Here is a 24,878-nt window from a genome sequence, read left to right on the forward strand (position 1 = left end):
GTTAACTAAGCCGTGGCTAGACCTATCCATTGCTTCAATACTCAACAGAGATCTTGTTTATTTTGTGGTTGGCTTACACCTCAGAAATGATTATGAAACACTTGCAGCTGGTTAGACTGTGAGTACTTTGCATGAAATTGTTGAAAGCCAACATTTGCCTCAAGTGTATTCCGACTAGGTGGCCTAACTTGTTGTACTGACTTTCATATGAGTTTTGGCCACTAAACAAACAGTAACTGTATTCGCAAGTTCCAAGTACACTTTTGGAGTTGGCTACAATTTCAGTCTTCTCTGGATGCAGAGGGGATTATTCACTTATGTGGCAACTCTAAAGTTAAGAGGTTAGATAGCCAAGGATCACAGTGAGAATCAAGTTGTACTCACATGTATGGGCCACAAAGACACTGCCATTGCACGTTTCACAGATTTACCCCATACAGACTAAGGAAGGTGGATTGGTGTGTGCATGATATCTTCATCGAGAAGGTTTGTCCCGCATACTCAATAGGAATTTCTGTAGGGAAAGGGAGGCACTCCTCTACACAGTGACATAGAAGTACAGATCAAGGCAAGTTGCTTCTTTATCCAGGGGCACAATCAGCAGGTAAATGAGTGCAAATCCAGTAGGATGGAAAGCCAGACACAGGGAGATTTGGTAGTGGGTTACCAGTCGATCACTTCGTGCGGAATTGACCGTGATGATAGAGTGTGATCACACCTAGTGGCTGTTAGGTGGAGGGAGTGGGCCCCCTCCCCTTGGCTTTGGAACAGATGAAGGTCCTGGAGCTGGTCATAAAGCTGGCAGTGTCCAGGAGATGGGGTGCACACCAGGAAATTTGATGGACATTTGTGGTTATTGGTGCTCACTTACAATGTGACAAGTGGATCCAGATGGGAAGTCCTCTGCATTTCGCAGAGGTGACGGTGGTAGGTACATTTTGATAGGGCACATTCATCATGATTGTAGATCAGACTTTTGTTGCTGAATCTTCACAAACAACCAGCACCTGGGCTTTTGGTCGTTGCATGGTTTGCAGTCAGGCAAGGCAGCTTAAACATGAGAACGGAACCTGCAGAGACAGCTATCAATTTCCTGTAATATTCCACGACCAAATTACCCTTCAGTTACAAGTCTAGGTTAGGAGGTGAAATTAGAGGATTAGGGTAGGTGCCACTTTACTGTACCTTGGACTTGTTTAAACATGTTGCTATTGAACAGAAAGCAATTATTTTCTAAACACCATTTCATCATTGATAAAAGCATATGAGTATGTTTCCATAAAGATTGCGGTCTGACACTTACAAAATATTCCAAAGCTCTCAATCCATCAGAATGCTTTATACTAGTATAGAGCAATCCTGAATCTAATATATGCAATGTGTTTTCCTTTTCCCATGCAATATCAAAGACTTTCCTGGAAATCTCCTGAATAAATGAGGGTAAACCTCTTACATAGTCACTGAGAAAGTGATGCACATATTTTGCTGAATTTTCAAAACTACTGCTTATGGCTGAAACTATAGGTCTTCCTGATGGCTTACTTTCATTTTTATGGATCTTACGAATCAAATAAATTACTGGTGTCCTTGGGTGGTCTGTTATCAAAAAGATGTTGTATGCTTTATATAATAAAAATTGCCCTGTCCCCAGACCATATATTACAGTCAGAGATTCTCAAAGGACCGCAGTCGCCAGCCTTCTACCGGGCACACCACACCTCCAAGACCACTTCCGACCAAATGGCCATATGATACAGGGACTTCAGCACCCTGCATTTGGGTAGCTACCAGATAAGCAGCTCTGGCGCCTAAGGAACGTACCTGTGACAATCTGGCATACACATCTTCCTGTACAACGATGCCACTATCCTGAGCATGTTAAGCGGTCTTCTCTGTGGTATGGAGCTCATTAGCCAGTCCAATATAACATGTATTTCAAGTCTCGTGAGCACATATTCTCATTCTGGATACTTGCCTTCTTCAAGCATATTATGGTCCACTGTAATTACGCTGCAGCATAATAGAGTTCGTAGTTGGGCGTTCCCTATCGCCCTCCATTTGTGTGGCATAAGGTTTTGCCAGTGCAAACCTATATCTGCCTGGTCCCCTCTTCAAGGAGAAGAGTAATGTTCATAGGTCCTTAAAGAATGGTTGTCTCAAAATTATTGGAAGGGCCGTAAAAAATATAAACATAACAGACACCCCAAAGCTCCTGGACCTGTCTTCAACAAGTTTCTGACCCCCAAGAGGCACCTCAGGTCTGTGGCCCTTGGTGTGATTCTTGAGCTCTTAAAGTCAAGATTTTGGGCTCTTCGCGAACAGGCCTGTTTACATTGGAACCATGCCGCTCGCACAAAGATGCAGCGCGAGCCGCCACAAGGTCAGCTCTTCCCACGGCAAGCATCATCCACTTGCATGTACCGCCACCATGAGGCTTTTGCCTGCCCGTCCGTGGCACCCGGCCTGCTCCACACGCGTCACCGACCATTGCCAGTGACGCTCTCCTTGCTCCCGGAAAACTTCTCTCCATTGAACAGGACTCTCGGCACAAAACTTGAGACGGTAAACCTTCACCGGGACTAATCTGAGACTGTATCCGAACCCACACTTTATCGCGGCCAGCATGAACTTTTGGATTTGACCTGAGCCAGAGCGACCATATATCTCCGGTTGGTGCCTTATGCTTTACAATTAATTATTTAAAATTTCATAACTGAATGGATTTTTGTCTTTTTGGTCTTCTACTATTTATTAAATTACGCTCTATTTTTCTAACCTGGTGTGAGAAATTTTGTGTGGTGTGTTCACTAGGGTGAGCACAGGTTAATTTAGGGGTTGGGCTAAAATTAGTATTTTCGAAATCGACCCTCTACCATTGACGAATAAGGGATTCGACACCAAAATAGCCATATGGACGAGATAGCTTTGCTCGTGTTCCCTTCCATAAGAGAAATCTCAGTATGATAAACGTGGGACAATGGCTCTAGTACCCCGAAGGTATATTACAACGTGCCATCCGCACATAAGGATACAATGTGAGTAGTGTTCCCTAGGTTTAGCCCCCTACTCAGTCCCTTTGTTCACAGCATACATGTCAACGGCTCCATACCCAGCACAAAAATTATGAAATGCACACCCCTGCCTGGTACCCTTCCTTATAAGCATAGGCTCCGAGATCATTAGTCCTGTTCTGATCCTAGCTGTTGCGTCTATATAGAGTATCTTCACCCACCCCAAAAAATCTGTTCTGATCTCTAAGTTTTGCAGCATTACCATTAGATATGGCCATCTCAGCATTCTAGTCTTTTTCAATGTTAAATGAAACCACCCTGGCCTAGATACCACCTCCTTGAGCCTAGTCCATAATCCGAAGAGTCTTCTCAAATTAAGGTGCATGTTCCAACCAGGAATAAGCCTGTACTGATCTTGCGCAATTCTATTCTGTGCCAGATGATTCACCAGTATTTTCCCTAGCACCTGCAGTCTTAAGTTCATAAGAGACAAGAGGCAGTATGAACTAACATGTAACAAATCTCTGCCTGATTTGGGAAGAACGACAGTCAGTGCCTCTTTCAAAGTTTCTGGTGATAGTCCCCTCCTTTCTCTCCCACATACACCTGAAGAAATCTCTGAGCCAGGCTAGATTGAAAAGCAACATAATACTTCATCAAAAAACTATCTGTCCGGGGTGGGGGGAGGGGGGTTGTGATGCACTTTTGCGAAAGCGCAAGATGAATCTCCTTAATGATGATGGGGGAGTTCGACTTTTACTGCTGCACCAGATTTTTAGTCTGCATCAATAGACATCCAAGTATTCCTCAATGAGAGTTAGAATGGGGCCCACTAGGTCACACTATTGAGCTTAATAATAATCCTCAAAAACCTGTCCACCTCAGGTGCTTGCAAGGTGGGAATCACTCCTCGGTTCTTCTGGCCTGCTGATCTGCGCAAATCTAATTCAAGACTCAAGAACACAGAGTCAATTCCCAGAGCCAATTCAGTGACCCTTATTAACTCCCAGGAACTATGTACTGAACCACCTGTCAGTAAGTAGACTCCAGTGTTCACAATACTGACATAGAAATTAACACCACTTATTTCAGTTAGGGTAGGCCCCTAATGCGAATCCACCAGAACCGTTGTTGTTCCACCATTGGGCTAGATTGTGGGGTACCAAAGAGCCCCTCTCCACCGTGGCGCCTACAGTGTATGTGATGGCAGCGCGTGACACCAGACAACCATAACCACAAACTTAGGGAGAAACCCATAAAGGTATATTGCGCCTGTTGGAAATGGCCCTTTTTGCAGGGTTATCCCCAAACTTTTTGCTTCTTCCTCCTATTTTTTCCTGACCTGCTGTTGTTGGTTTTAGGACTGTGGGCACTTTACCACTGCTGATCACTGCTAAAGTGCATATACTCTCTAGGTAAATTGTGTTATGGATCGGTGTTTCCATGATTGGATATTTTATTTACTTGTTAGTTCCTGGTAAAGTGCACTGAGTGTGCACAGGGCCTGTAAATCAAATGCTACTAGTGGGCCTGCAGCACTGATTATGCCACCCACGTGAGCAGCCTTAAAAAGGTAACTCAGACCTGCCATTGGAGAGTCTGCGCGCAGTTGGTAACTGCCATGTCGACTTGGCCAGGGCACACACTTGCCAGTCCCCAACTTTCGCTTTTCTTACATGTTAGGCACCCCTAAGGTAGGCCCAAGGTACCCCTGTGGGCAGGGTGCAGTGTATGTGAAAGGTAGGACATGCCCTGGTGTGTGTGGCATATCCTGATAGTGAATTACAGCTAATTTAGTTATTCCCTATTGCAAGGCTACCTGTTCCCCATAGGACAGAATGGGAAATTTATTTATAGCATCTTATAGACAAAACTGGCCTGGGGAATTAGGTAAGAAAATAAAATATAGTATGCCTTAACTCAGAATTTAACGATGCATCTTTTAGTAAAGGTGTTTTTTACATTCTGTGTTTGAAATTACCACTTTTAGGAAGTAGGTATTTTCTTGCTCAGTCATCCTGTGTGCCTCTTCTGGAATGTGGAGTGCCTGTCTGGGCTTTGGACGACAGATGGCTAGGAAGCAAGGGTGGCTCCCGATAGTCCAGGTAGGTCAGGAAAGGGCTGAATAGACCTGGGCTGCGATGGTGGAAGAGGGAGGAGATAAAGGGCCTGGTCTGCCTTTGACAATGCCGTCTCCACCCCGCCAGGAAATCACACCAGAGAAGGCAGAATTGGTTCTGGCTGGGCACAGACACCCTTTGCATAAAGGATCAAATGATTTTTGGATTCAAATACTGGGGCCCAGACCCCTGAACTTTAGAACTCTTTTGGATCAAGAAGACTGGCAAGAAGAAGAGCCTGAGAAGCTGTGAGTGTTAATAAATCTTTCAAACCCTCCTCAGAGCGTCGCAAAGCAAACAGACTCCGGCAGCCACAAAACACAGGAAATGTTCTTGCACCTTTGTCCGTTTATTAGCATGCCAAGGCAGAAGACAATCAATCAATCATATCATTTGTAAAGCACACTATTCACCAGTGAGGGTCTCAAGGCGCTGGGGTGGGGAATGCTGATACTGCTCGAAAATCCAGGTCTTGAGGAGTTTTCTGAAGGTCAGAAGGTCTTGGGTCTGCCGTAGGTGGATGGGGAAGGTGTTCCAGGTCTTGGCAGCGAGGTGAGAGAAAGATCTGCAGCCGGAGGTCGTTCTTCGGAAGCAGGGGACTGTGGGGAGGGCGAGGTCAGCGGAGCGGAGCTGGCGGGTGGGGATGTAGAAGCTGAGTCATCAGTTGAGGTACATTGGTCCAGTGTTGTGTGCGTGGGTAAGGAGCTTGAAGGTTATCCTCTTGCTGACCGGGAGTCAGTGCTGGTCTCTTAGGTGGGGTGTGATGTGGCTGCGGCGAGGGATGTCGAGGATCAGGCGTGCAGAGGCGTTGTGGATGCGTTGGATCCATCTCAGGAGTTTGGCCGAGGCCAATTCCGTAGTCCAACCTGCTGCTGATGAGGGCCTGGGTGACCGTTCTTCTCATTTCAGTGGGGATCTACTTGTAGATTCTGCGGAGCATGCGGAGGATGTTGAAGCAGGAGGAGGAGATGGCGTTGACCTGTTTAGTCATGGAGAGGGTGGAGTCGAGGATGCCCCCTAGGTTGTGTGCATGGTCGATGGGTGTTGGGGCGGTTCCCAGTGTGGTCGGCCACCAGGAGTCGTCCCAGGCCGAAGGGGTGGATCCAAAGATGAGGACCTCCGTCTTGCCTGAGTTCAGCTTCAGTTGGCTCTTCCTCATCCATTCAGCGACAGCCTTCATTCCTTCATGAAGGTTGGTTTCGGCGGTGTGGGGGTCCTTGGTAAGGAAGAGGATCAGCTGGGTGTCATCGGGGTAGGAGATGATGTTGAGGTTGTTCCGACAGGCGACGTGGGCGAGCGGTGCCATGAAGATGTTAAACAGAGTTGGGCTGAGGGATGAGCCCTGGGGTACGCTGCAGATGAGCGGAAGGGGGAAGGCGGACGCTCTGTGTTCTGCCGGAGAGGAAGGAGGTGGTCCATTCCAGGGCCTTCTCTTGGATCCCAGCATTGTGGAGGGATGTTCGTAGTGTGTGGAGGCAGAGCGTGTTGAAGGCGACTGACAGGTCCAGGAGGATGAGTGCCGCCGTTTCTCCGTTGTCCAGCAGGGACTTGATGTCATCGGTGGCGGCGATGAGGGCAGTCTCGGTGCTGTGGTTGCTGTGGAACCCGGACTGGGAAGGGTCCAGGATGTTGTTCTCCTCGAGGTAGCGGGTCAGTTGTTTGTTGACAGTCTTCTCGATGACCTTTGCCGGGAACGGGAGCAGGGAGATGGGCCGGAAGTTCTTGAGGTCCTTGGGGTCTGCCTTGGGATTCTTGAGTAAGGAGTTGATCTTGGCGTGCTTCCAGCTCTCCGGGAAGGTTGCTGTCTCGAAGAAGGTGTTGATGACTTTCCGGAGATGGGGTGCGATGGCTGTGCTGGCTATGTTGATGATGTGGTGTGGGCATGGGTCTGACGGAGATCCGGAGTAGATGGTGTTCATGATCTTGATGGTGTCGTCGTAGTTGATGTTAGTCCAGGAGAGCAGGCGGTTGGTGCAGGTGGTGGTCGTGGGGGTGGAGGTCTCAGTGGTTTACAGGGCGGACGTGGCATTGAAGCTGTCGTGGATGTCTGTGATCTTGCGGTGAAAGAAGGTGGCCAGTGAGTTGCACAGGTCTTGCGAGGGTGGGACGTCGTTAGTGGTGGAGCTGGGGTTGGAGAGTTCCTTCACGATGTTGAAGAGCTCTTTGCTGTTGTGAGCGTTGTTGTCTAAGCAGGCTTTGAAGGAGGCGCTTTTGGCGGATCTGATGAGGTGATGGTGTCTGCGGGTGTCGTTCTTGTGGGTTGCGTGGCTGTCCGGTGTTCATTCACGGAGCCAGATCTTCTCCAGCTTTCGGCAGGTTTGCTTGGTGGCCCGGAGGTCTTCAGTGAACCAGCTGGCTTTCTTGTTGGTGTGACTGTTGGAGGGTTTCTTGATCAGGGCGAGGGTGTTGGCACAGTCGTTGATCCAATGTCTGAGGTTGCGGGCGACTGTGTCGGGGTCGGTGGGTGGGCTCTGGGCAGGGTGGTGGTTAGCTGGTCTTCGGTGACTTTGCTCCAGCAGCGGCGAGGCATCTGTTGGGTGCGGTGGTGCGGGGTGGGTTTCTTGAAGGTGAAGTGGATGCAGCGGTGGTCGGTCCAGTGGAGTTCCGTTGTGTGGTTGTAGGAGACGTGGGGGCTTGCCGAGAAGATGGGGTCAAGCGTGTGTCCGGCGGAGTGGGTGGGTGTTGTGACGAGTTGTCTGAGTCCGAGGTTGGCTAGGTTGTCGATCAGGGTGGTGGAGTTGGTGTCATTGTTGTTCTCAAGATGGAAGTTCAGGTCCCCGAGAAGGATGTAGTCCGTGGATGCGAGGGCATGTGTGCTGACGAAGTCGGCGATGGAGTCGCTGAACTGAGGTCGGGGTCCGGGGGGGTCTGTAGATGAGGGTTCCTCTGAGGGTGGTGTTGGGGTCGGTGAGGATCTGGAAGTGCAGGTGTTCGGCGGTGCTGAGGGTGTCATCGGTGTTGGTCGAGACTCTGAGAGTGTTCCTGTGGACGATGGCGATTCCCCCTCCTGCTTCATTGGTGCGGTCCCTGCGGGTGATCTTGTAGCCTTCCGGGATGGCTATGGCTCTGTTGGGTGCTGGGGCGGGGTTCAGCCAGGTCTCCATCAGGAAGGCGATGTCTGGGGAGGATGAGTTGAGTAGGTCCCAGAGTTCAACCGCGTATTTGCGTGCTGAGCGGGTGTTGAGAAGGATGCATCTGAGGTGGTTGGGTTCTTTCCTGGTTGGCAGCCTGGTAGGATGCTTGTGAAGCTGCAGTTCTGGCAGGTGAAAGCTAAGTGGGTGCACTTAGGGGCGGCCAGGAAGCAGGTGTGTGATCGTCCAGTGTTGAGTGCGTGGGGGGTTCTGGCATTGTTGCGGTGTCAGGAGTAGTGGCGTTTGCGGAGTCCAGGGGTCCTGGCGCTGGGCACGGTCGAGGGGCAGACAGGCGCAAACGGGCTTGCGCGGGCTGCAGATGAGGGCATTTGGGAGGGAGGAGCAGCTGGGAGGCGGGACGGCAAATGGGATTGCAGGGGGGCGGGCCGCAGGGACGCAGTGGCGGGAAAAATGGGCGGGGGCTGCGGGAGAACTGGGCAGAGGAAGGAAAAATAAGTTTAGGCAAGAAGCAAGTCTAGGCACAGAGGAATAAAAACAAGTCTGGGCAAGAAAGCAAGTACAGGCACAGAGGAATAAAAACATGTCTGGGCAAGAAAACAAGTACAGGCACAAAGGAATAAAAACAAGTCTGGGCAAGAAAGCAAATACAGGCACAGAGGAATAAAACAAGTCTGCGCAAGAAAGCAAGTTAGGCAAGGGGAAAAATACAAGATTAGGCAAAAACAATGCAGGCAGAGCTGTGCAGCAGCGTGGGGAGCCTGTGAGCAGGGTCAGAGGTCGAGGAGGCAGAGGCAGTGTCATGTCTTGGAACATGCTTCTTCTGCACCACCTAGATATTCAGGGGAGCATATATAGGGCAGAAAGTGCTGGCATCAGTAAAATCCTTAGATGTGGACATGGCCAAATACGGTTGTACATATACAAATAGAATTGTCATGCAAGCACAAGACATAGAGCAAAATAAGGACACAAGGGAACAGAAAGCAAGTTTAAGTGAGGCCTGCAAGAATTGGAGGCTTTTGACAGCTATTAACCCAGGACGTGTCAGAGAGGGCAATAAAAGATCCTTGGGTCAGGATGAAATAGATTTGTAAAGGAGGGGTGATTGTAGGAGCACAGAGCAAGCAGTTTGGTCAGAGACAGACAAAGTTAGCTCAGTGGGTCTGAGATAGTGTGGGGACAATTTGGGGTTGATTCTCGTATTTGGCTGATGCAAACATATAGATATATATTTTTCCTCACAGTGAGGAGGACCTGCTACATTGCTGTGTGCTTCGCTGTGTTGGCCTGCAGTGGCAGCTTCTGTCTTGGGCAGTGAAAGGACTGGACTGAACTTTCTGCAATAAGCTTTGCGAGTTTCTCCAAGGGCTTGAGGTAGAGCTTGCCCCCTGTTCAAGAAGTCTCAGGAACAACAAAGACTTCAAGCTCTTCTGCCTGCCAGCACTGGGGACTGTCTGTTTTGTGCTGTAACAGCAGAAAAGCAACTAGGCGACGTCTACAAAGCCGCTGCCGACTCTGTGTCCTGATGGCACTGCAGAGGGCACGCCGCAACGCCACAACACGACCCTGGTCCCATCGACAACGCCTGCTGATGCTGCCACCGAGCCGATGCTCGTACCACTATCTGTGGGCACCGCACTCCCCACCACCTCGCTTCATGACGATGCCTTGGCACCGCAGAGGGCACCGCCGCAATGCCGCACCGCGACCCTGGTCTCACCGACCATGCCATCTGATGTCGCCACCGAGCTGTTGCTTGCACCCCGACCTGTGGGCACCGCACTCTTCACCACCTCGCTTCACGACGACGCCTTGGTATCCCCGACGATGCCGTTCCATGCCGGAATCAATGCCGCTGCTTGCACCGTGGTTCAAAGGCACCGCTCGTTATGTTACACGACGCACTGCCCTCATCCCACACCGCAGCCTTGGCCTGCCGGTGCCATCGACTCCAGCTCGTCAGCCGACGACATCGCTTCAGCAACGACGACGGCGCTGCTTGCACCGTTACTTGCTAGCACCGTGACGAGCACTGCCTTCATCTCGCACAGCGACCCTGGTCTCACAGACTATGCCTTCTGCTCCATCACCGAGCCGCTGCTCGCACTGCAACCTGAGAGCACCACACGCCGCACCGCAGCACCTGACGCCCGGGCAACACCAGTGCTCCTGACTCCAACAGAGAGGAGATCGACCTGCAGCACGTGTGACTTCGAAGGCCCCGACGACTCCTGACCAACATCCTGCACCGACGCCTGCGGACGCTGTGTTTTCGGAAGCTCAATGAGAGGTCGCCGACGCCCTACATTTCTAAAAGGTACTGTTTGCAGGTCTTCCCGACACAGAAGCTGGCCTGCGACACTACGGGCAGCCAGAACTGCTTGGATTTGTTTGCTCACAACACCGTGATAGCCCCGGACGGAGCTAACGACATCAAGGAACTGTTTTAAAGCATATTTTGATAACTGTGGATTTTGAAGTACTGTATTGTGGATTGCTATCGTTTTTAGGTCCCGCCTAGGCAGCTCTCAAACGCTGCCCTAGGAAGGCCTTTAGCCATCGGTCTTCATTTTTTAAGCACTGCACTCGTGCTTGTGGCGGCATCCACCTTGCGGGAGCGAGCAGTGGCTCAGCCACGTTAATTACAAACATATGGCAGCTGCCCCGTCCTGCAAGTTGGATGCCACCATAAGCACGAGTGCAGTGCTTCAAAAGTGAAGACCGCTGATCGCGATCGGGGCAGCGCTTGGCTTTCAGCGCTTGTTCTCTGTTTTTCTGCCTCCTCATGTACTCATGTACTCTTCGTGCTGCCACATAACTTTTTTCACTCTTTTCCTTTTGTTCCTTATAAGAATCTCCTCCTTCCACATCGTTCTTATTTGCTATTCTGCTTTTCTAATTTGTCTGTTTTCATCTCTCTCCTTTTCTTGTTCTATCACTGCCCTCCCTCATTTGGAACTCCCCTTGCCTTCACACACAGACTTCCCTGCCCTTCACGTTTCATTTTTGTAAAATGAAAAATTCCACCAGTCCAAATTTGGACGTCTCCTCGTTCGTTTTTGGAAGCTGCATGTGCTGCCAAAATCTCCTTAAATTGAGCATAGTCTCCCATAGAATGTTCTGGCTTCTGACTTTATCTTTGTTTCTGGGATTTCTTGCCATGTTTTCGGACTGGAATCCAAAAATGTTAATATTTTAGCCATATTTCTCTTTTTAGGTCTCTCCTTCAAAAAGAAGTGTTGTTTTAAGAGATGTAGAAGTGTGCTCGGTGTTGTTGTTGGAAGGTTTATGCCAGGACTGTGTGGCGAGATGTCAACAGGGAAAGTTCTTGTGATGCAGATACAAGGGCATATGAGGGCCATTGCCCCATCCAGACTGTCCCTTGCCATAGTCTCACTCTCAGCTCAGACTCCTGATCTGCTTTCGCTCTCTCTCTTGGATTACTCCGGGTTTGGTTGCTGCTGGCCTGGTTTTACCACATCTCCAGCCCCCTTCCGCAGATAAGAGGATTTACCACCACACCTGTGTGGGCGAATTCCTTGATATCTTTAGCTTCTCATATTCTATTATCTTCTCTTGGGCTGTATTTCTACGCCCTAGGTATTTCAATACCATCCATATCTTTCTCCTACGAGGTATTCCTTTACCTGAGGTTTTTAAATATCAATAAGGCCTCCAGCATCTGCTCTATTTATCACCCAGAAAAATGTATTGCTCATTCGTCTCATTCTCATCTCTTGTGTTTATTATATATCTTATTAATTAAAATATTACTCGTCTCTCCCTCCTCTGTTCCATCAATCCTCTTGCGAAATGTAAATATCATTCAAATCTCCATCATTTGGTGTATTATTACATATGGGACATTTAAATCTCACTCATGTCTCAGCTACATCCTTTATTTATACATCTAAGGTATTTAAATATCACTTAAGCCACCCTAATGTGCTGTACTTATATTCCTCAGACATTTAAATATCACCATTCCCTCCTCGTTGTGATCCTATAAGCGTTTAGTTATCCAGCACAATATCCTTGGTGCAACAACATTAACTGTTGCATGGCGAAACACTTATAAGGTCCCAAAGGCGGGACCTATTGGCTATGCTAATGCTTGTTGGTCTTGTCCTTGCCTATTGGCTATGCTAATGCTTGTTGGTCTTGTCCTTGGTATATAAAAATATAGGATATTTTTCTAAACTGGTGTGGTGTCCTTTTGTAGTGCGTACGCTGTATTACTGTTGGTTATGTGCAAATGCTTTACACACTGCCTCTAAGATAAGCCTGCTCATGCCAAGCTACCAAGGGGGGGGGGGGCAGGGGTTATTTTAGGAGTGTTACTCCCTTATCCTGCCTAGAGTGGTGGTTTCTTCCTGGCTTTGATACATGCCCTAGCCTGCAAATAACCCCATTTCTAACAGCGCCTTTCTCTTTTTTTTTTACCTTTGCAGCCTCCCTCACAGAGTCTTTCACTACCTCTTCAGGTTGCTTACACAGTCATCTCGGGACTCCCTATCGGTGTGGTAAGCCTGCTGCATGATTAAGCAGATCGAGGAGTGAGCATGTTTTCCAGCAGCCTAGAGTGGCGTCCATCTCACCTCACTCCAATAGCACTCACCTAAGTACCATAGCACCGAGTGCCAGTCTGCTCACTCGCTTGGCAGATGTCAACTGTCCCCCATTCCAGCTGCGGGTGGAAGACAGCTTGTCACCGCTCACCTCTGTGCCGCATGGTAAAACTGACCTCCCAACTTGCCAGGCCCCTCCTTCACGAGAGGCGGCGGTCTAGGCTTGTCTTGTAGACTCAGCTAAGCAGTCTTGACCTGAGGTGCACCCTGCCACTCCAAGCATCAAACGAGGACCCTGCTGCTGCCATACAGTCCGACCCTTGCCATCTGGCTCCAGTGGTGAGTTGGGCTCAAATACGGGACAGCAGGGTTAGATAGGGGTGCCATGGACAGAGCTCGCTACAGTGCTACTCTCCCAGACACCATCTTGGACATGCCTCCTCTAGTGTACCCTTAACATCCCCTTTTACCCTAAAGTGACAACAACCTATAACATAAGCAGGCACAATAAAGCATCCAAAAGGTTTTAGATTTTCACTAAGCTTTCCAAGTCTCTCTTCCCAGACCTCGAGGTGATTACCCACCCCTGTCTCGTATCTAAGAGAATAGCTGGCCTTCCATTTTGGCAGCAAATCCATGTGGGGGATTCCAGCAGGAAGTAGCCCTGGAGCGCTTCCCACTTCGCCTTGAACGGGAGTGATTGTGTTCTATCTTACTAATGAGATTTTCCATTACAAGTATGGTCCATAAAGCATGGGTACCAGTGCTCTATGGTGAGACGGGTCATCTTTTTCCAGAGCTGTGCTATGAATAGCTTAGCTGCCCCTCAACAGTGGAGTGTAGTGTACACTATTCTACCTTGATCATAGAAGTATAGTTAGCTGGTCTCAGGCCTAAAAGCATTGCTTTGGCATCCAGTACCCTCAAATAGTTTTCACTGTGCCTGCAACTCCATTCTAGAAAGGCACACTTTTAGGGCATTCCCACCATGTATGCACCTTAGTTCCTATTAATCCACAGTGGTGTTAGCAAAGGTTCGAGGTCGCTGGGTACATCCAGTGCCTTTCACCAGCGTGTAATGCCAATCATATATTAGATTATAATGTATATTTTTGTTGCATACACAAATGGAGCTTTTAAGTACATCTCATATGAGTAAGTCCCACTACTTTTATGCAACTTGAGCACTGAGGCATCCGTCCCAGCTCTCTCTGTATGCCCCTTGTTCTGTTTGTATTGCTCCTATAAGTCATTTGTAATCAAATCTCCATAGGCGTCGCCTCACAATCTCATAGTCCATTAAAGCCCACATCTTATCTGTTTCAGATTTGGACCATTCAACTATTATCTATACCTGAGATGCCCAATAATACATTCTAAAGTCAGGGAGAGCCATTCTCCGCTGTCTCTCGGCTCTTATAATAATCTCAAAAGAGCTCGAGATCGTGCCCCCTTTCCAGATGAACTTTACAGTCCCCTTTCATAGTCGGTCAATGAATGCATGTACAATTTTTATAGAGGAGCTTGAAGTAGCAATGTGATATTTAATTTTATTGATGAATTAGAGCTGTTTTTTCTAGGGACATACACAGGAGTGTTTTCCATAAACATTCAGGTACTTTTCTGCCTTCTTTTAGCCTCAGGAAGCTATCCGTGGTTTTCTGCCACAGCAGCAGGGGTTTTGGAAAGCGTACTTTCACATTTATAGGTCTCACCTAGCGCAGCACGCATGCGCTGATCTAGGAGAGGGCCTCTTGCAATCACTCCAGACTTTCACTTGTGCATATGGCGGCATGCAGCTTGCAGGAGCGAGCAGGGGCGCACAGGATCCCATCTGTTCTTTGTCATGGTCACTTTTGCGGGCGCGTGGCCGTGCTTGTTTGACTTTGGTTTCATTCACTCGCTTGACTTTGCTACACTAGAGTGTGATGAGTAGAATCTAGTGCTTTTCTAATCTATTTGCTGCTTATGTATTGAAGAATTTTGGAGGACCACTTCGCAGACAAAGTCAAACTTTACCAATGATAAACCAGCTTCCGTTCGATGAGTTGCAATTGTGTTTATACCATTTTAATTAAATATTGAGTTTATTTTTTATTTTTTGGGCTGCATAACTTAAAAAATAAATAAAACATTGACTGTGCTTTGCTTTGAAAATTGCAAAGCAGGACTCTATTCTATTGAATCGGTGTACTATACAAGCACTTAGGGGTGGCAAATTATGCTTAAGTAAAAATAAAAAGTGCTGTGTGCTGAAGCTTATCCTTAGAGGACATTGCCCACTTCTGTTACTGCTCACTACCTGAATGAAGTCTCGCAAAGCCTTTGGTGCTCTCACTAGCCACACCAACCAGTTGTTCAGTTGCGGCAGGATCCAAGGCACTTGAGATTGGTTGATTGAATTTTTTGTTTTAAATCTTAAATATCGTGGTGCCAATTCATGTCACAGATGACAAACGTTATCTGACAGAATGTATCAAAAGATTGCAGAAAGCCTTCAGTTAAGTACATTGAACACATTTTTCTGAAAGCTAACAGCAACAGTAGACCCTCAGTGCCGCACCTCACACCAGTTCCTAAATGTGAAATTGCTGTGCAGTCAACACCTACACCAGCCGTTGAGTGGTGTTACTGTGCTCCAGATCAAGAGGTGATTATAACAAATGGGGGTGCGCAGCTCACAAAGTCCAGTGGGCCAGAGTAGATGAAAAAAGTCACTTCTTTATTAGAAATTATTTTACTTTAAGAACATTCCAATCAAGCCATCAGCCAACGTGTTTCGCTTCCACATGGGGAGCTTCCACAGGGCGAAAATAATATCAATTGGAAATATACCAGTCACGGCGTATTTCTATTCAATATGCAAGCGCTCGTTGTCCAGCAGTGTACCTGTCGACGTATCCAAAAAGCTTGTCATTTCCCCATATGCTCCTGTTGAGAAATATTGGAGTATCCACTTCAATCCGCAACCCAGTAAAAGATGCCGCCACAGGATAGGCAGACCAAAGTAAATTAAGGATTGGAAAAGGTGTCAGATCATTGTGGCATCCGTAAGAGCAGCTAAAATCGGCCAGTACATGTAATCGTAACTCGATCAATCCGGAGTGAGAGGCCGAAGCAGCCCGTAATAACAGTAATGATTAAAGAAAGAACAGAAAGGACCAGTGTCTATAGCTGGTTCATCCGGTGACTCCCACACGACGACTGCAAATCAATGAAGCCACGTGTATTGCATCGCAGCCCGAGTATGGTGAAAGCTGTAAGTACAGTGTTCCTTAAAATCCGTGAATATGCAGCATGCCGATCTCCACATTTATCCTGCTAAATAAGTGGAAGCAGATGATATTTGACAGGGATGTGACCTAATACCTGACCTGAGCTGAAAGGATTGCATGAAGTAGGTTAGCTCCCACTCGATGATAGATTTGGTCAAATTGGGTCAAATATTGAATTCTGCAACATCACTTCAGCTCTGAAGGCACTCTTGAAATACTTCAGTACTTCGTGGTGTGCCAAGCAAGCCTAACCCTGCCCCAGTGGGTTCCTGGTATGCCTGCTGGTGGATAGATATGAGACAAAGGTGGCAAAAGTATTTATGCAATTTCCCAACAAGATGTTTGGGAAGCCAAAGACTCAAACCATTGAGAAAATGCAATTCCTCAAGTACTGCAATCCACACTTACCTATTTTATTTTTTCATATTTCCATCCGGCCTCTTCTAGCTGGATTCTCAGTCATGTTATGAACGAGAATATCCTTTTAAAGGGGAGGGTTGGACAGTTTTAAAAATGTAGACACGCCTTGTAATCTCAGCCTGTACAACAGAGCTGGACTTATTTTACAGGCTAATTCGCGATAGTGCTGTTGTTAGGTTAAGGAGAGTTTGCAAATTCAGACAGCCGATCAGTTACATATTAGGGTTTCACACAGCGGTAGATATAATCACTAAAATAAGCATTTAAATATATATATTTAGAAATGCAATAATTTTGCCCCCAAACCTAAGCTTTTCAGTATATATAAAAAAGTCAAATTTGGTCATCAAATATCGTTCTGGAAGTGTAAACTGATTTCACCCAAACAAACGTTTATGATATTTTTGTAAAGAACAGTTCCCGAGATGCATATTTATTTACTATTAGTAAGTACATTTGATGCCAAAATACCAGGTCTTCTTTTGCATGCAGTATTCATATGTATGATTGCCGCACATGGATAGACTCTGCCTTTCTTGCCATGTACCACTTGTATGATAGGGCGGGCAATTTTCCAAGGAGTAACATCATTGTACTATGGCCATCCATAATAAACCAGGAAATGCCAGCGTTTAACCAGGGTGTGCATCACCATGCCATAGATGCTTGCAATATGTCTAGCTTTGCTACCATGATGCCAGGACCAGTACTAGATCAACGATGGCCTTCATGCCTTGGTTATCCAGAGTGAATAAATTGCTACCTTTCTGCTGGCATGGTGTGTGGTTCCCACTCCAATAGCATTATCTACGTAACTGGGTGCTAGATGGGAGGTCCACAAAGGTGCGTGAGTTGGTAGGCATATTGACAGGGCAGAACTCAACAAATTCGATGAGCCCCACAGAGTTAGTGGGTCAGGCTCTAAAAAGAAGTGAAAGATGCCCACATGCACATTAATGTCTGTCTCGGTCTCCTCTTGTGACATAAAGTGCAGATTGGAAATGGCCAATTATTGTGCTGGACTGGCACACCTGAGTAGTTAGACTATGTGGAATGTGACTGTAAGTCTGTGCTGCCGGGTGCGGGGAAGATGTGCACAGTAAGCACTGAGGTGCTTGACATAGCTTTCAAGTGAGGGGGCACAGGCAGCACCAGAGCTGGCACGAGTATTGGTTACAGCGGCTTGGAGAGTAACTGGGCATCATCAGAAACTGACTGACAAAAGCACACCTGCCAAGCACCTTCTAATCCCACACAGCTGACAATATCAGCCAATAGGCAGATTTGGGTGTGCCAGCATCACTGAGGCATCATCTGTCTCTTTCATGACTCTGTATTATCATGCTACTGTAGTTCGCTTTCTAAATTTGAAATAAAATTAGTTAAGATTGCATATCTGCGAATTGCAGCACACCAACAAAACGTCCTGGGCCCGTATTTCTGGAGGAGCACACTTTGCCTGTTTATGCCACGGTGCACCTTTAAGCAGGGCCACCTTATTTTAAAGAATGTGCAGCCCTCAGGGCAGCCACGAACTAAGTCTGCTCCCACTTGCATGGGGATGTTTGGGTGTCCAAGGGACCCACTTTGATCCCTTAAAGAGGGCTGGACTCGGGACGCACTGGAAGTGTGCCGCCTTTTTTGTGGTACGCTTTCAGTGTGCATCTTGTACACATGTTTGTGTCTGTGCCCACGTTGGTAATACAGTGTGGGTGCAGTGGCAAAGTGATTCCCTCATTTGCATGGGGCCATGCCCCCGTGCAAATGAAGGAATGCCCTCTCTTGATAGCACAGACGCTACATGTGCACCAGCGACATCTGTATTACAATAGGGGCTGCACAAGCGTCTGCAGCCCCTTCGGTATTACCAAAGTTCCCCAGGGGCATGCAGAGCGGGCGCAAACGCCGTTTGCACCCTCAGGGCACTTTCTATAATATGGCTTCTGGTACTCTAAAATGCATCCTGTTTCTGGGCCCCTGAAACACCGCCACACAGTTGTCTTGGTCAGAAGGGGTCAGTATAAGAACTGTAAAATTAGTTGTAGACTTGTTCAATACCACCGTGATCTTTACTATGAGCCTTTTTGGGGAAAGGGAGTTTCTGAAATTCAGATTTGGACAAATATTTCTAAGGGTGTGTTACTTAAGTGTATGTAAAGAGGCGATTACCATGTCTTTGACAATTGCTTATTAAATTCTTTTACCTACTTTTTTCCTTCTCAGCATTGATTACCATGCAAATTAACAGTGCTTAATACTGTCACTATGCACACACAATATCAAATATGAGATTTAAACTTACAGACATATTCAGTTTCCTTAAAAACGGATTATTTTATAGTAGTGTTGTTTTTCAGAAGTATCAAAATGTCATACATTTTTAACCCTGTGAATTTGGTACAGAAAATCCTTTACTCAGTTTGTACAGTAGATGACCTTATGTATAATTGTTCGAAATGGAGTGAAGGTTAAGTCTTATTTTGCTTTCTGCAAAAATTTGATCAGCATACATTAGCTCATGAAATTAAATCTACAAAACAAATGTATTCGTAAAAATTCTTTATTCCTTTTTTCTTTTATTCTTCACAGGGTAGCCCACGCGTTCCTTCCTTTTATAGAACTTCTTCAGGGCTACAAGACATAGATAACATACAAATAATTTTAAAATCACATTCTATATACTTTCAATTTATATATATACATTACAATTCTTATTATATTTAGGTATCGTTGGGTGTGAACTTGCTTGAGACACGTTATCCGGCTTAAAACTAATTTTGTGTTAGCATGTATAATGCTCTAGGTATTTTAATACAAGATATTTTGGAACAAAAGTTGCTCATCGAAAATAGGAATATGGAACTTAGAAAGAAACTAATTTTAGTGAAATGGGCATTTAGCTGCTTCACATTGGTGGGCTTGATGCTTAAAGCCATATGTATTTAAGTTGCTTAGCGATGTTTTTGGATGAGTGAGGGATGATAAGTTGGATGTCAAAATTGTAATTATCGATAAAAGCGGGTTGCAATCAGTTCAGGTGAAATGTGTTTAATAATGGTGAGATTTCACTATACTGCCCGTTGCAGTAGAATTAATACTAATATTTGGGTGAAATATATCGTGATGAATGACTTTGAAATGCCCTTAGAGACTAAAATCTCATTAAAGGCACTAATACAGGCCATAGATCTGTCTATAGAGACGAATAAGTATATAAGGGCCATGACCAATGTTATGTTAGTGTACTAATGAGTCATGGGCCCGTTTACAGAGATGAACAAATGTATAAGGGCCGTAACTAATGTTGAATATTTGATTATTGTATTAGTGATCTAGAATTCTTGCTGGCTTTTAAAAGACATATATTTATAAATGTCTTATTCTAAATTTCTTTATATATTACATTATTGTAGATGCAGTGGCCGATATTGGCCAAAAGTACTTGATCAGGATAATACTTGGGTATAAAAAAATTGGACCTATTGTAATTTTCTGTTTTAAAACTCAGGTATGCTCACCAATAATTGTATTGGAGAATATGGAAAAATACTGAGAGAAGGAGCTTTTAAATTGGCAACAGTACATTTATATTCTGGCTATTTTAACAATTTCTATAGAAGAAGACTTCTTGCCTTAAATAGAAATTTTGAAACATACACTTCGGTTCATATGAAAGATATCTGTTTGAGGTAACTATTGTATAAAATAGATTTGAACATTTTGGAAGCAAACTTTATATTATGATCTCCCCGGTATGCACTACCACTGTTCTGTGTCTCTTCCTGTTCTTCATCCCCTTCCCCACATGTAAGTGTGCATGAAAGCAAAATATGGTGACTTCTGATTACCCTGTTGATCAATTGTTTACGAGGTTGTATTGTTTTTTTTAGTTTCAAAATCTTTATTTCCTTGTTTTACACAAGTAACACAGCTGTATGCCTACAGCCCTGGGGTCGGCAGCATATGATGAAACGACTTTTCCTCTAAGAACACAGCCTTTAAGCCGACATCCCGGGGGACCGGCAGCGAGTCAGGATACATTACATACAAACTAATCGAATTGTGCATAGCATTAATATTGGAAAATATATTTTGCAATATGTAAACCCGTATTCACAGAACTAGTGAACATCCCTCGCCCCCCTGTCATGTCATCAAATTTGTAGCCCAAGATCTAAACTGCTTTTATCTACCTGTGAATACCTGTCACGCACCCCACCTATCCACAACCACAAGAACCCACGCCAAAACATATACAGGCAGTCAACAATGGAATTAAATTGAGCAATACTTGATGAGTAACACATCCATACAGCTGTACCCGGAAAGTTGTTCACGTCTGTTGATCTACCCGGTGGTCAGATCCCCCTTGTTCCAGCCTAGTCACATGGGGCACCAACCCCAAGTTCAAAGTTCAAGTTCTGGCATTTATAAAGCGCACTACTCACCCATAGGGTCTCAAGGTGCTAGGGGAAGGGGTTCATTGTTTGTCGAAAAGCCAGGTTTTAAGTTCTTTTCTGAAGGAGATGTGCTTCTGAGTAAGGCGGAGGTGAGTGGGGAGTGGTTCCATGTCTTGGCCGCCAGGAAGGAGAAGGATCTGCCACCCATGGTGGATTTCCGGATGCGCGGGACTGCGGCGAGGGCATGATTGGACGATCTAAGTTGACGGGTGGGTTTGTAGAAGGACAGTCGAGTGTTGAGGCATTCGGGTCCTAGATTGTAGAGGGCTTTGTGTGCGTGGGTGAGAAGGCGGAAAGTAATTCTTTTGTTAACGGGAAGCCAGTGGAGATCTTTTAGATGTCTGGTGATGTGATCTTGGCGCGGGATGTCTAATATGAGTCTCGCTGACGCATTTTGGATGCGCTGGAGTTTTTTCTGTAATTTTGCTGTGATTCCGGCGTAAAGTGTGTTACCATAATCCAGTCGACTCGTGACCAGTGCGTGGGTGACAGTCTTTCTTGTTTCGAGAGGGATCCAGCGGAAGATCTTTTTGAGAATGCGAAGTACGTTGAAGCAGGAGGACGAGACGGCGTTGACTTGTCTGGACATCGAGAGAGAGGAGTCTAGGATGAAGCCAAGGTTACGTGCATGGTCTGTGGGTGTGGGTGCTGCGCCCAGCGCGAAGGCCACCAGGAGTCGTCCCAAGCTGAGGGGGAAGAACCTAGGATGAGTACCTCCGTTTTGTCTGAGTTGAGTTTTAGGCGGCTATGTTTCATCCATTCGTCTACTTCTTTCATGCCTTCGTGAAGATTGGTTTTGGCGGTGTTGGGGTCTTTGGTGAGGGAGAGGATTAACTGAGTGTCGTCGGCGTAAGAGATGATGTTGAGGTTGTGTTGATGCGCGATGGAGGCGAGAGGACTCATGTAGACGTTGAAGAGGGTGGGACTGAGTGAGGATCCTTGAGGTACGCAGCAGATGACTTCGGTGGCCTCTGAGTAGTATGGGGGAAGTCGGACTCTCTGAGTTCTCCCAGCGAGGAATGAGATGATCCAGACCAAGGCTTTTCCTTGAATGCCGATGTTGCTGAGTTGATGTATAAGGGTGCTGTGGCAGACAGTGTCGAAAGCGGCGGAAAGGTCGAGTAGGATGAGGGCCACTGTTTCTCCGTTGTCCAGGAGTGCTCTGATGTTGTCGGTCGCTGCAATGAGGGCGGTTTCGGTGCTGTGTTTGGCTCAAAATCCAGATTGAGATGGATCAAGGGAGTTGTTGGATTCAAGGAAGGCTGCGAGCTCACTGTTGACGGCTTTCTCGATGACTTTGGCCGGGAATGGGAGGAGGGATATGGGTCGGTAGTTTTTAAGTTCAGAGGGGTCTGCTGTGGGTTTCTTCAGAAGGGCGCTGAGTTCAGCATGTTTCCAGCTTTCTGGAAAGGTGGCAGAGTTGAACGAGCAGTTGATGACGTCACGGAGATGGGGGGCGATGATGGAGTCAGCTTTGTTGAAGATGTGGTGTGGGCAGGGGTCAGTGGGCGAGCCAGAGGGGATTGAGTTCATGAGGCGAATGGTGTCTTCAGTGGTAATTGGGTTCCAGGCGCTGAGGATGTTAGTTGGCGGAGTAGGATCAGAGGGGGGTGGGGAGGATTGAACGCTGGGAGAAATCTCGAAGCTGTTGTGGATGTCGGCAATTTTGTTGTAGAAGAAGGAGGATAATGCGTTGCAAAGGTCTTGGGAGGGAGTGATGTCGTTAGACGCTGCGGTGGGGTTGGTGAATTCTTTGACGATATTGAAGAGTTCCTTGCTGTTATGAGTGTTGTTGTCGAGACGATCCTTGAATGCTGATTTCTTAGCGGATCGAATCAGTTGGGGGTGTTTGCAGGTGGCTGACTTGAGGGAGGCCATGTTGTCTGAGGTTGGGTTTTTTCTCCATATCTTCTCCAGAGTGCGGCATAGTTTCTTGGATTTTTTAAGGTCATCATTGAACCAAGGAGCCTTTTTGCTGGTTGAATTGATCTGGTGCTTTTTCAGGGGTGCTAATTCGTCAGCACTGTGGGTGATCCATTGCTTGAGTTTGGTGGCCGCTTGGTTTGGGTCCAATGAGAGGGTGGGAGGGTTTTGGTTGAGTGATGTGAGGAGTTGGTCGGAGGTGATTTTGTTCCAGTTTCTCTGAGGAATAGGTTGAGGGCGATTGTGGGTTAGGGAGGTCTTGTAGCTGAAGTGAACGCAGCTGTGGTCCGTCCAGTGGAGAACTGTGGTGCGATCAAAGGAGATGTGCTTGCTGGATGTGAAGATAGGGTCGAGCGTGTGTCCGGCTATATGGGTGGGGGTGTCCACAAGTTGTTTGAGTCCGAGATTGGCCAGGTTGTCCAGAAGGGTGGTGGTGTTGCTGTCGTGTTTGTTTTCAAGGTGGTAGTGAGGTCTCCTAGAAGAATGTAGTTCTCGGAGGCTAGGGCGTGTGGGCTGACGAAGCCCGTGATGTCATCGCTGAATTGGGTGCGGGTACCTGGAGGCCTGTCGATGAGGGTGCCTTTCAGTGTGGTCCTGGGGTCAGTGTGGATCTGAAAGTGGAGATGTTCGGCGGTTGCAAGATTGTCGTCGGAGCTGGTTGTGATTTTGATGGCGTTCCTGTGGATGATGGCGATGCCTCCTCATGTTTGATTGGTGCGGTCTTTGCGGATAATCTTGTAAGTGTCCGGTATGGCTATGGCAATGTCTGGAGCTGATGATGTGTTCATCCATGTTTCAGTAAGGAAGGCGATGTCAGGTGACGCAGTGTCGATTAGGTCCCAGAGTTCTGTTGCGTGTCTGTGGACCGAGCGGGTGTTGCGACCAACTCAACATTTACTTCTTAGAGAAGATCGCCACCATCAAGGCTAATATCCCCCCCCCTTCATCTGCCTTCGTGGATCCCTCCCCTCCCGCTGTTCGTTGTTATCTCACCTCTATCCCTCCCCTTACTGAGGCTAGATTCCGGGAGATACTCCCCAAAGTAAAGTCGGGTTCTCCGGCAGACATCTGTCCGGCTCGAATTCTGCAACATATCTATTCCTCTTGTCCTGAATCCCCCATTACTTTCCTCAACAACTCCCTTGCACAGGGAGTAGTGACCCCGGCACTCAAATCAGACACTATAGTGCCCATTTTAAAAAAGCCTGGCGCTGACCCTTCCATCTCAGCCAATTACCGCCCCATTTCCCTGCTGCCCTATTTGGGCAAGGTGCTGGAACGCCATGCCACCGCGGTTTTCAGCGCCCACGTAGAGGCTAATGGGGTACTGGCCCCCCGCCAGGCTGGCTTTCGCCCTAGGCACTCGACCGAATCAGTTGTGGTTTCGGTCTTGGATAACCTCAGGAAGGGTATGGACAATAACAATTATCAGGCGCTGGTACTCCTCGATCTCTCCGCCGCCTTTGACACGGTTGACCACACCATCTTATTGTCCCGTGTCAGGGCGGCTGGAATTGAGGGTTCAGCCCTGATTTGGCTTTCCTCCTTCCTGAGGGACCGCACTCAGGCGGTCCGGCTAGGAGAATTTACGACCACTCCACTTCCTGTCACTTGTGGTGTTCCCCAGGGTTCCTCTCTTTCTCCTTTATTATTCAATCTTTATATTTCTCCTCTTATTTTCGCGCTTCAGCAGCTGGAGGTCACCGTGTTTAATTACGCTGACGACCTCCAGCTCATCTTTGACCTGTCCTCCTCTTCTCTTTCTGTCTCCAATTTTCAGTCTACCATGACCTTCATCAGGGACTGGATGAACCACAACCACCTTAAATTGAACCCGGACAAAACCGAGTTGGTTCTCACCGGTGGTTCGTCCAGTCCCTGGAACTCCCTCTTCTGGCCCTCTTCTCTTGGTCCCTCCCCCATTCCCTCAACCACAGTTAAAACACTGGGGGTTAAAATGAACAACCAGCTCACCCTTCATTCTCAAATCAGTACTGTAGTTTCTTCCT

Source organism: Lissotriton vulgaris, chromosome 3_1, assembly GCF_964263255.1.
Source record: "Lissotriton vulgaris chromosome 3_1, aLisVul1.2, whole genome shotgun sequence".
NCBI lineage: Eukaryota > Metazoa > Chordata > Amphibia > Caudata > Salamandridae > Lissotriton > Lissotriton vulgaris.